Source organism: Callorhinus ursinus, unplaced genomic scaffold (assembly GCF_003265705.2).
Source record: "Callorhinus ursinus isolate GAN/ISIS: 27379988/994484 unplaced genomic scaffold, GSC_fseal_2.0 scaffold7, whole genome shotgun sequence".
In the NCBI taxonomy this organism is placed as follows: domain Eukaryota; kingdom Metazoa; phylum Chordata; class Mammalia; order Carnivora; family Otariidae; genus Callorhinus; species Callorhinus ursinus.
The window spans coordinates 15,140,000-15,153,437 of NW_027397069.1; positions in this window are offsets into that span (position 1 = coordinate 15,140,000).

Sequence of the window (13,438 nt, forward strand, 5' to 3'; positions counted from 1 at the left end):
TAGATTTCCAGTGATATTTAATGTTTTTTCTTATCTTATTATAAGTGATAAATTTTATTGTAAATTAATGTAATGATATTTATTGAGCATTGTCAGTGTGCCATGAATCTTGAAATTGAGATGTGTTTTATTTGTATTATTGCATTGATCATAGAGGAACCATACAAGATTAGTACCGGTACAATAACTTCTTTGCCAATAAAAACATGAGGCATATGGTAGTAAAGCGACCTGGCCAAGGTCATACAACTGTTAGGGCCAGAACCAGGGCTTGAAGCTGAGTTTCCTTTTCTGACTGAAAACCCCATGTTTTCAATGATTATGTAATACAGCATCTCAAAATATAAAATTACCAGCAGTATCCCAGAGGCCACTAAATTTTGATAGACCAGCCAGCGCTTGTCAAGCTGATATAGACAGATATTTAACGTTTATCTCTTCTCGTACCATGCATAGGTTAATCTAGGAAGAAAAATGAAGTTCAGAACACTGTATGAGTATTTGACATAGAGCCTACTCATTATTTCACTGTTACCATTGCAGATAACATTTAAAGGAAACTTCTAATGTCCGTTCCTTTACTTGCAGGGTATGCAGCAGCCATAGAATATTATTTTCTTGGTTGTATTCTTTCTTGTAAGGAGGGAAATGAAGAAAGTGACCATATGTGTTCTTTCTGGATGCTTTGAATTTATTTCTAATTAATATTTTAAAACTGTGAAACCCACATACAGAAAAGTGCAGATATCATAAGCATACCTCTCAATGCATTTTTGTAAATCGAACCTTTATAAACTTAATCCATGTGGACCAGAATATTACCTGCACCTCAGAAACCTCCCTCATGTCACCTCCCAAAACCACTTCCATTTTTTCCAAGGTACCCTTTCGCTAACTTCTAATTCCGTAATACATTTTGCATGATTTAAAACTGTATATAAAGGAATTGTATAATGTGTATTCATTTGAATTTGGCTTCATTGATTAAGCATTATCTTATTTATGTTGTTTACATTTGTAGTTAGCTGATTTACTTGGATGTGTAGTATTCTACAGCACAAATATCTCTATCCATTCTACCATTGGTGAAAATTTGGGTTACTTTCCATTTCTGGTAATTATTGATAGTGTTTTAATTAAAATTCTCATTCATAATTTTGATGAATGTTAACACACATTTTCATTGGTTATAAACATGTTCAACTTAACCAAAATATTCCTAAGAACTTTACCAACTGGGAGATTTTGACTCCCATAAACAATGTATGAGAGTTCCTGTAGATCCCTATCTTCTTTGACACTTGGCTTTGCCAGTCTTTTCCTCATAACTACTTAAGTGAGTGTGTGGCTATGTCTCATTGTTCTTTTTGAGCATGCATTTGCATGATTGTTAATATAGTTGAGCACCTTTTTACATACGTTTTTGGCTAAGTATCTCTTGAAGTGTCTTGCCCATTTTTCAATTTAGGTTGTCTTTCTTGATTTACACAATCTTTAGATATGTTTTGGACATTAGCCTTTTATAGTTATATGTTTTTCAAGTATTATCTCACATTTGGTGGCTTGCATTTCCATTCTTATAATTGTGTGTTTTGAAGAAAGAAATTCTAATAACATTTGGAGTTATATTATCCTAGTGAGAGTGTAAATGTGGTTTCTAAAGAGCAGTATTCATGAATGATTTGCCTAATAAGTATTCTGAATTTGACATTTCTCTTTTATATAAGAAAATTATCTACTAACTCCCCAAACTGGCTCAGTTTCTTGACCGTAACTGATAAGTCTCAACGCTTTAAGTTGCAACACTTATAAAATCCAAACTGAAAAGAAATCCCTTCAAATGAATTCCTATATCTACTAATTCTCCTTCCCTTTGAAAATTATAATTGTTCATATATTAGTAGTTCAAGCTGAATTTTTGTTAAAAAAAGTCCCTCACGCCCAAGAGGAATTTGTTCCCATAGCAACAGCATAATATATTTTGTTTATTCTTCTAGGCTGATAGCATTGCAGACTTTAGGTTTTGACTGATACTGATCTATTTTATTCTTCTTTGTAAGCTGAGGAATATGCAATGCTCAATTTCACAGGAGACTAGACTCTATCAATTTCCACTACTTTCGAAATTTCTAACACTTCCATGTGATATTTTGAAAAGTGTGTCCCATTTCAGATTACTTCTGAGGAGTTGAGACTTTCTGTTTTCTTATAGACTAAAAATCTTTGTGGTCCTGGTGTTGTGAAATGTATTTCATCTTATTCTTTCCTCTACAGAAAACAAGTGAAAAGCAACTTCTTGGTCACTTAATCCACTCTAATGCAGGTCCTACTAATATGGATTTTATGCTTTTCCTGAACATAGTATTTTATCTTTTTAAATTTAATATTATAAGGAGTTTTGTGTGTGTGAATTAGAAGCTAATTCTAAGGCTATTCTCTGACACCAGAAGTGAAGAGACATCTTACAGTTTTTTAGGATGACATCAGAAAATCTGAGCACATTACAGAATTTCCTCATAGGAAGGATTTCCTTTCAATTCAGTCACTTGAAACAGCCAATATTATAACAATAATTAACCAAATCATAATAGAAGAGACAGAAACACAATACAAAGCAAGTATCAATCATGCCATAGTTATTTCATTCCCTGCCAGAGTTCTCAGTTTCTAGAATGGTAAATCAATCATAGATGTCTGAAATGGATTATGAAGGAGGAAGAAGATTATTGAAGTGTATTGCATATTTTGACAGCAATTCCACTGTTAACCCTTAATTTGACAAATAAGCCTCACTTCAATGCGATCATTGTGCAATGTTACACAACACATAGGATGAGAATTTAGAATTCAGATACAGTCTTGTAAGACAACAGATCCCACACATGCTGTCATCAGTCCCCTATAGGCCCTTGGAGGTGATCTTGAAAATAGTGGTATTTGACCGGTTTCTAGGAATTCTGTGGAGGATGTAGTTGATCCTCACTCACCATGACCCCAGTATCTGATATTTCTACATACTATTGCTGGAACACTCACACAAAAGTAAGTGTTTTCTTTAATATAATACAGTTTTGTTTGGGGGGGAATTAATAATACATCAAAATTACACCAGTTTGTTTGATATTAAGAATAAGCTTGATATTAGGACTAGGCAGAGGCAGGTCATGAATGCCCTTTTTTGTTGTTGTTTAAGACTTAAATTTTTTTTGGAGCAATTTTAAAGAATTAAGAGGAAGGGAGATACAGAAATTTTCTATAAATCTCCTGGCCCCACACCTACATAGCCTCCCCCATTATCCACATCCCCCACCAGAGTGGTACGTTTGTTAAGATTGATGAACCTACACTGATACATCATAATCACCCAAAGTCCTTAATTTACATTACTGTTTACTCCTAGGTGCTATATATTCTGTGGTTTTGGACAAATGTATGATGACATGTATCCATGATTATACCACAGAGAGTACTTTTACTGCCTTAAAAATCCTCTCTGCTCTGCTTCTTTACTTCACCCACTCCAGCAACTACTGATCTTCTAGTCTCCATAGGTTTGTCATTCCCAGAATGTTCTATAGTTGGAATCATACAGTATTCAGACTTTTCAGTTTGGCCTCTTTCATTTAGTAATATGTATTTGAAGTTAAGCCCTATGTTTTCATGATTTGATAGCGCGTTTATTGTTAGTGCTAAATAATATTCCATTGTTTGGATGTTTCACAGTTTATTTATCCATTCACTTATTGAAGGACATTTTGGTTACTTCCAAGTTTTGTCAGTTATGGATAAAACTGCTGTAAACATCTGTGGGCAGGCTTTTGTGTGGACTTACGAACTTCTTTTTAAAATAGTTGCGGTAGCCTCCATTTTAACTTAAAAGGTAATTTCTAATAAGTACTTTTGTGGGAGGGCTGGGTCATTGGGTTAGAGAAGTGTTAGTATGTAATACTAGGTGAAGCAAAGAAATATTGGAGAAACTGAAGATTGGTGAATAAGAACCAATTGATAATGAAATTAATCCTGCAATCATCTAATCAGGTAGGCATCAAGATCAACTGTCCTAAAATTTTACCTTTAATAAAGTTTAAGTTATTTTTTCTAAGATGTGGTCACACGTCTTAGAGGCTTGGAGAAATTATCTCATCCATTTTTGTGGAAAGCATAACTTAACAAACGATTAGCTTGGGTTTTCAGCTGAGAGATTTCCAAGCAATATATTGTAGATGTGGTCTGGTTTCTTCCTGTGGCTTGGAATAAAAGGTGAGATGGGAGGGAGGAATTGACAGAAGAACTGTTAAAAGCCAAAACAAATAAACAAAAAAACAACCAAAGGGGGACTTGACAATTTGGGAAATTCTCAGCCTGCCCAGATCGTAAAGCATGATAAAACTATGAAACCATTTCCAAATAAATCAAGTGTCTTCCTGTGCAAACTGAAACCACTGAAAGATCGAATGGTCAGAGTCTATTCACAAGAGATGAAGGATGTGCGTCTCAGATCTTCTCACTCAAACCAGAGGGTTTCTAGGAAGCTGGAATATGCTGTCTCTCCTCCCTCCAGCAGAAGGAGCCAAAAATAGAGGTGTTGTTTTGGTTAACATCTTTCGGTAAGATTTTTTTTTTCCTCCAGAATGGAGTAAACCCACATGAACTTTATGCAAATCTCACAAGATTCTTGTGGAAATTATATCACCATAGGCTAGTTTGATCTGAAGAGGCCAGAGTATAAAATAAAAGAAGGCTTCCAAGCTCTCACCTTTCAAATGTATGGGCAGGATGCAAAGAGTATATGTTCTTATTTCTTCTGTAACCACTACCACAAGCTTAGTGGCTTAAAACAACACAATTTTTTACCTGACAGTTGTGGGTATCAGAAACTATAAAGTCAAGGTGTGGTGTAGGAGCAAGATGGAGTCACTCATGTCAAGCGGTGGCTTAAGCAGCCAACGGCATTGTAGGTAAGACCAGATATCACCAAGACCAGCACAGACAGGCAGTACTAAGGACTAATAACAGGTAAGACCACAGGAACCTGGAAGAACCAGAGCTGATAATTATTAGAACCAGAAGAAGCCTGCAAAGACCCAAGACTGACTAAAATCCCTTAAAAAGTTTGGACTTCTGTAGCCAACTCTCAAGACTCTCCAGACGCTGACTCTTTCACATCCAACTGCATTAGAAAGGCAACTGCCATTGAAAGCTCTGCCCAACTGATCTCTAAACCTATTAGAGATCCTCTACTGCGTGAACATAGTAAGCAGTAAGGGTGACAGCTGGCCTAGACCCAACCGAGTCCTTATTTGCACTGTAGCCTCAGAGAACTTAAAGTTTGGGTTGTTAACTGCTGGCCCTTTGTTGTATCTTGTTTGTTGTGTGACTTTGTATTGTACTTTGTTTTGTGTTACGTGTATGAAGCCAAGTTAAATGTGTAGTGAAATACCATTGAGCTTGGAATCCCGAACATGCTTTACAAGTGTGGTAACCTTGCTTTATGATTGAAAAAGCGGACATTGTGGAAAGACGCAGCTCGTGTACATGCCTTTATAGGGTGCTCGTGACAGGTAGATAAGGCTATTCTCTTTCTGGAGGCTCTAGGGGTTAATCTGATCCCCAGCTTTTTTTAGTCTAGAAACCATGTACACTCTAGCCTGGGGCTCCTCCCTCTCTCTTCAAAGCCAGTAGCATAACACCCTCAAATGACACTTTGTCTCTGACCTCTGCTTCTGAGATCACATTACCTTCTCTCTAACTCTGACCCTCTCGCCGCTTTTATATAAAGACTCTTATGATTACATTGGGCCCATCTCGATTATCCAGGATAATCTTCCCATCAAAAAACCTTTAACAATCAAATTTGCACAGTCCTTTTTTCCATGTAAGCTAACATATTCAGTTTCCAGGGATTAGACCATGAACATATTTTGTGGATGGGAGACATTATTCAACCTATAGCAATACATCTTCTGGACCTTAAAGATTCACATCCATCCACATACAAAGTACATTCAATCCATCTCAATATCCTCAAAATTCTCAACACATCACACCATCAATCATCACAAGGTCCTAATCTCATCTAAATCCCATCAGCTCCAAAGTCCCAAATTTCATTATCTAAACAAATTAATTCTGATTTAGAGAAAGTTCTGGATACAATCCATCCTGAGGCACAATTCTTCCATATCTGTTGACCTGTGAATCTAGAAAACAAGTCATTAACTTTAAAAATACAATGTTGGAACAAGGATAAGACATAATTATAGAAATACCCATTCAAAATTGGAGAAAACTAAAGGAAAAAAAGGAGACATGAGTCCTAAGCAGTTTTGAAACCCAGCCTGGCAAAATCTATTAGGACTCTCATTTTTTTTTAGCTTTATTGAGGTATGATTGACAAACAAAATTCTTGCAGTGAGATCCCAGAATAGAGGCCAGCCTTGTGACATCTTGACTTTAACCCTGTGAGATCCTGAGCAAAATACTCAGCAAAGCTCAGCAGAATTCTCATCTGGATTCTGGAGCATTTTTCTTGGTAGACATATGGTGACTTTTAGTAAGAATCTTTTTTTTTTTCTTTCTGGTAAATGCTTACAATCATCTATTTAATAATCTGTCTCAGAGTTTAATTAGGTTTACTATTTATAGCTCACAGAATATGTTTTCTTATTTCTGAAATAAAATTTTAAAAGAAACTGTTAGGTTTGTCTGATTTTATTCTTCCCTTCCTTCCCCTATGATCCTCTGTCTTGTTTCTTAACTTCCAGATATAAATGAAATCATATGATAATTGTCTTTCTCTGATTGACTTATTTTGCTTAGTGTAATACCCTCCAGTTCTATCCACATCACTGCAAATCATAAAGATTTCATTTTCTTGATAGCTGAATAATATTCCATTATATGTATATATATATATATGTGTGTGTGTGTACCTCCTCTTTATCCATTCATCTGTCCATGGACATCTGGGCTCTTTCCATAGTTTGGCTATTGTGGACATGGCTGCTTTAAACATTGGGGTGCAGGTCCCCCCTTTGATCACTACATTTTAGTCTTTGGGGTAAATACCTAGTAGTGCAGTTGCTGGAACTTAGGGTAGCTCTATTTTTAACTTTCTGAGAAACTTCCATACTGTTTTCCAGAGTGGCTGCACCAACTTGCATTCCCACCAACAGTGTAGGAGGGTTCCACATTCTCCACATCCTCACCAACACTTGTTGTTTCCTGACTTGTTTATTTTAGCCATTCTGAATGGTGTGTGGTATTTCACTGTGGTTTTGATTTGTATATCCCAGATGCTGAGTGATGTTGAGCATTTTTTCATGTGCATATGTATCTGTTGGCCATTTGTATGTCTTCTTTGGTGAAATGTCGTTTCATGTCTTCTGCCCATGTCTTGACTGGATTATTTGTTTTTTGGTGTTGAGTTTGATAAGTTCTTTATAGATTTTTGAATTCTAGCCCTTTATCTGATAAGACATTTGAAAATATCTTTTTTTTTAAAGATTTTATTTGTTTATTTGACAGAGAGACACAGCGAGAGAAGGAACACAAGCAGGGGGAGTGGGAGAGGGAGAAGTAGGCTTCCCGCGGAGCAGGGAGCCCAATGTGGGACTCCATCCCAGGACCCTGGGATCATGACCTGAGCCAAAGGCAGGCTCTTATCCCATTCTGTAGGTTGTCTTTTGGTTTTGTTGACTATTTCCTTCACTGTGCAGAAGTTTTTATCTTGATGAAGTCCCAATAGTTCATTTTTGCCCTTGCTTCCCTTGTCTTTGGAGCCATAACTAGCAAGAAGTTGCTGCGGCCGAGGTCACAGAGGTTGCTGCCTGTGTTTTCCTCTAGAATTTTGATGGATTTCTATCTCACATTGAGGTCTTTCACTCATTTTGAGTTTATTTTTGTATATGGTGTAAGAAAATGGTCCAGTTTCATTCTTCTGCATGTGGCTGTCCAATTTTCCCAACACCATTTGATGAAGAAACTGTCTTTTTTCCATTCGATATTCTTTCCTGCTTTGTTGAAGATTAGTTGACCACAAACCATAAGAGACTCTTAACTCTAGGAAACAAACTGAGGGTTGCTGGAGGGGAGTTGGGTGGAGAGATGGGGTAACTGGGTGATGGGCATTAAGAGGGCACTTGATGTAATGAGCACTGGGTGTTATATGCAACTGATGAATCACTAAACTTTACCTCTGAAACATTTAATAATACACTGTATGTTAATTAAGTTTAAAATTTAAAAAATGCTTCTGTCTCTATTAATAAAGTTGTTAGCTGGAAAAAATGAACTGTTAGGATATTTAAATTATCTGGAAGAGTACATGATTCTTAGCGTCTTTAAATATTAGATTTGTTAAATTTTCTTTCTTTAAAAATAAAAAAAAAATCCATTGTATTCCATTTTATTATGGACAATCCAGTTAGGTAATTCATCTTTGGATAGAATAGGCACATTTTCACACCACCCTCTCTCTCATCTCTGCATCTACCTCTATGTCTGTCTGTCACTGTCTTTCTTTCTCTTCTTATTCTTAAAGGAAAGCGACAAAAACTACTTTTTTAATTTCAAAAATCAATTCTAGTAAGCTGGTACTAATTATAATAATAACTTATGATAATGGGAAGTTCATATGAGAATTAATAGCAATAAATTATCATTGTTTATATACCAGTCAAGTACAAAATAAAATTTATTGGAACAAGAATATTTTCTATGCACAAAATTTTATCATGTTCAATAATTAATTAAATCATACATGCTGATCTAATTAAAACTGTGAGATTTTACATATATATGATAAATACATGCCAAAATGTAAGTGCTGAAAGAGAAAAAGCAAATTAATCTTTCATAAAAACAAAAGTGTTTAATATGTTGTATAATAATAATGGAATATATTATTAATATAAAAAGACATGCATATATTTTCTATGATGAAATTATTAACTTTCATTAAGTAACTTGTTTACTATAAATTGTTTAAGGTAATGGATTATATTATTTCCACGGAAAATGTAGTGTTTACTATTACCTCTCACCTTGACTTGAAGGAGAAAAACTCTTTGCTTACCTTGAGTTAGAATATATTAGCCTGAACTATTGTGGTTTGGAAGAGAATAGAAAGTAACTTTCATATATAAAACTATTTTATTTTATTTTATTTAATTTATTTATTTTAAAGATTTTATTTGTTTGTTTGACAGAGAGAGAGAGACAGTGAGAGAGGGCACACAAGCAGGGGGAGTGGGAAAGGGAGAAGCAGCCTTCCCGCCAAACAGGGAGCCTGATGCGGGGCTCGATCCCAGGACCCTGAGATCATGACCTGAGCCGAAGGCAGTTGCTTAACCAACTGAGCCACCCAGGCGCCCCTATAAAACTATTTTATAAGTATGTTGAAACTGATGGCATTAAATTTTAATCTTATATTAAGTATATGCTTATAAAATGGAAATGACAAGTGTTTGTTCTAGGTCAAGAACTTTTCTCATTTAACTCATTTTTACCTAGATCTTCTATCATATGGTGGGAAGAAGAAGCGTTATAGCTTAATAAATCTAGGCACAAGTTCCAGTCAGAAATTACCTGAGTTCAAATCTCACCTCCTCCACCAAGTGGCTGTGTGATCTGAGACAGTTCTTAATATCTCTTCAGAGGGGTCTGTTTAAACATCTGCTGTTGCTATCTTGAAATTCTTAACATTTTTTAAACAAAGAGATTTGCATTTCCATTTGGCAGTGGATGCCACAAATTTTGTTGCTGATCCTGTTCATAAGTTAGTATGTATGAAAAAATCATCCTTAGAACTATGCCTGGCATGAAGTGGCAATTAATTCAACTCTTAAATTCCTAAAGTTCTGAATATCTTTTCCAGGAAGTCAGTTACATATATTGCTATTATGAGGTATTTTTTATTCTGAAGTACCATGTACTTCCAATCTCCTATTTTGCTCATCAACATCCACTTTTAGTAGTTACTGTGTTCATGAAAGTAATCAATATGTTAATGTGAATAATTCTGGATCACAAGAAACAAATTTTAATTGAATTTTTTATTTGTCAAACTATACTCTTCACCTAAATATTCTTCTATTTTTTTTAACTTAAAGGCAAAGTAAATCTAGGAGAGTAATTTAAGTTGATAGCCTGCAAGTTCTTTCCCAGTGAATGATGAAAATGTTAGTATACCATTATTAGGATTCTCACTTGACCTCTTAATCTTTTAATCAGCTTCAAATTTTTAAACTAATAGTTCTAGGAAATTTTTTGTTATGACAGTAGAGGAAAAATGAACTTAGTTTCTCTCATTTGTGTGTATAATTGTTAATTTTTCTTTTTTAAATTTAAGGTCCACCAGAGCAAGAGATATGTTAATTTTACCATTGCTAAAATATTTATTTTTATTTACTATGGGAATTGGTTACATTAATGTTGGAAGAAAATGTTTATTCATGGAGCCAAAGGAGAAAGGGGATTATGAGAGACTAAAATGGAGAGGAGCTCCCTCTGTACGTTGGCTCAAACACATGACTTGTGTCCCTGATATGCTGGATACTGAGCCACTTTCAATGGTTGAGTTGGAATAGCACTCCTATAGAGTAAGAAACAAAAAGGCTGATGCTGCTGAAGGCCACTGCAGCCTCTGCCCGCTATTATTGTTCCTGGAAGATCAACCAGAAGGAGAAATTGAAAAGAAATGAAATCAAACAACAAATTCTTTCTCTGATTAAGAAAAAACTAAACCAAACCAAACCAAAAAAACTTCTTTGTCCTGTACCTGCTAATCTGTCATTTTCTCTCTCCTTACATTCACATATTCTCCTTCACTTCACAGAATGCTTTTTACTCAACAATCTGTAAATGTCTCACATGTTTTATTAATAATTAGGTGTCTTTTACATAATAATCACATCTCTAGTCTTTGGGAATATAGATTCCATAAAATAGATCATTCCTGTCATTTTATGAAGTCCCTTTGTATGCCATTAGAAAAGTCATCAAATAATCAATTATAAAGTAGAGGAAAAAAATATCTTGTGGTAGTAAGAGCTATATGGAGAATTAAAATGATGGTACAATATATAGTAACATGTTAGCTATTCTAGATGAGGTGAAGAGGAAAGCCTCTCTGAGAAGCTAATATTATATCTACTGTTTGGGTGACAGGAAGGACCCAGACATCTGAAGATAGAGGCAGAGATTATCTTAGGACAAGAAAAGAACTAATGGAAATATCATAAAGCAAGAAAAAAAGTGGCATTCTCAGGTAACTGAAAGAAAGTAGAGTTTGGTTGACCTTAGGACTTTAACCAGTCTAAAGAATCACATTTTAATTTAAGTATGATGACAAGTCATTGTTTTTTTTTTTTTTAAGCAGAGGAGTAACTTAATAAAAAAATAGACATGAATTTCCACTGATTTAGAATACAGTAGAAATAATGAGATATCACTTCCTTTATTGGTTATAAGAAGACTATGGCTTTTTCTTGTAAGCTCCTTCTCTTTTGCTTGTAGGAAAGATGTCTGTCATGTTGTGAGCTATCCTCTGGAAAGTCCTACATTGGATGCGATAGAGAGAGCTCACTGGCCAATAGTGATGAACTGAGGAGAGGCCTTTAGTACAACAACCTGAACTGCATTCTAACAATAATTATGTAAATGATCTTGGAATTGAATTCAGTGGAGCCTTAGACTTGAGCTCAGTTAATTTCCCCTGTTAAAAATTCAAATGACCCTGCAGTTCTGTCTGAAAGCTTGACTGTCATATCATGAGACACCCTGATCCAGAGGAACCAAACTACGCCAGACCTGAGTTCCTGATTCATAGAAACTAGGACATAGTACATTTCTTAAACCACAATGTTTTGATTTGATCACTTCATTAATTAAAGCATGCGTACCAATAGTGTGTATGTGCAAAGACTGTAGATTTAATATAGTATCATATTGGGATAAAACACATAAAGTCTATATAAATATATTGTGTCTAAATTTTTCAAGCTATGTGTAAAACTATGAGTGCAATATCACTAGCTATATAGTTAAGTCAAACAAGGTTACCAAAATTCTCATGAAATCTTCATTTATTGGGTGGCCAGGAACTTTTGATGCCCTCCTAGTTAGAAGACATTGCTATATCAGTCAGTTTCAAGTTTCTTTTCTGGATAGTTGAAATAAAAAAAAATAAGTATTTGAAAATTGTCAATAAGTTCAGATGTTAAGGTAAAAAAAAGATTATGATTTTATTTATGCATAAAAATATAATGAGAGGAGTGCTATGTGAATGCAGAAACCAAAAGGGAGAGGAAAACTTTGGAAGATGGAGACAAGTTATAGCAGCAGTTTGACAAAGAAGCAGACAGATAGCAGTGGGCAGAGTCATGTTAATAGTGGAACATTAAGGGAAAGATTTATTAACTGCTGCAGTTACTTATTGGGTTAGAATAGCCTTAAATCTTCCACAGCCCATGACTTGTATGTACTGTCTGTGGACTTTGAAAATGTTATCCCCTAAAGGAAATTTTGGACTGAAATACAATGCAAGTCATGTAATATAATTTTTCTAATAGCCACATTAAATAGAGCAAGTGAAAACAAGTAAAATTGATTTTAATATATTTTAATTAACTTATTTATCCAAAATATTATCACATCAATATTTAATCAACATAAAATTTATTAATTGAGTTATTTTACACTCCTTTTCCCCCAAGAAACTAATGTGTATTACGTATAGCACACCTCAAATCAGACTAGCCATATATGAAGTACTTGAAATTTACATGTGGCTAGTGGCTACCACAGCTTAGCTCCTTATACCATTCCATGTTTATTCTTTTAATAAAATCACACAACCATCATGTATTATGACTGTCTCTCGAAAACAAAAGAGCTTTACTAAAATAAAATTATAGCTAATTGAATTCATATGGATTATTAAAAAAAACAGTTATGTGAAGGAAAATCACAATGTCCCTGGGTTGTATTTTAGGACCCGTGTTTTTCAATATCTTTGTAAATTACTTGATTAAAGATGAAACATAATGAACTGGTAAGAAAATTTTCCATGAAAATGACAATGTGAGGATGGTTCAGAATCAGATTTCCTAAGGGCTCAACAAGATGACACTTACCAAGTCCATATTTGATAGAAACAACTGTAAAACAGCAAATTAATGTTTAAATTGAGCTTTACTGTACAAGATAGGAAAGGCATAGCTTTTGAACATCATTTCGAGCAAACTTGGAATTGTTAGTTGATGTAAAATTATGATAATCCAGCAGTTTTATATTACAGTTCCCTTGGTAACAGTAAGAATAGCTGGAGAGAGATCATGGTAATACCTCTGGCTGATCTATCTAGACAGACCGTATATGGAAGGAGGTTCTCAGTTTTCACTGAGAGACATTAAGAAAGATTTGAAAGCTGGATAGT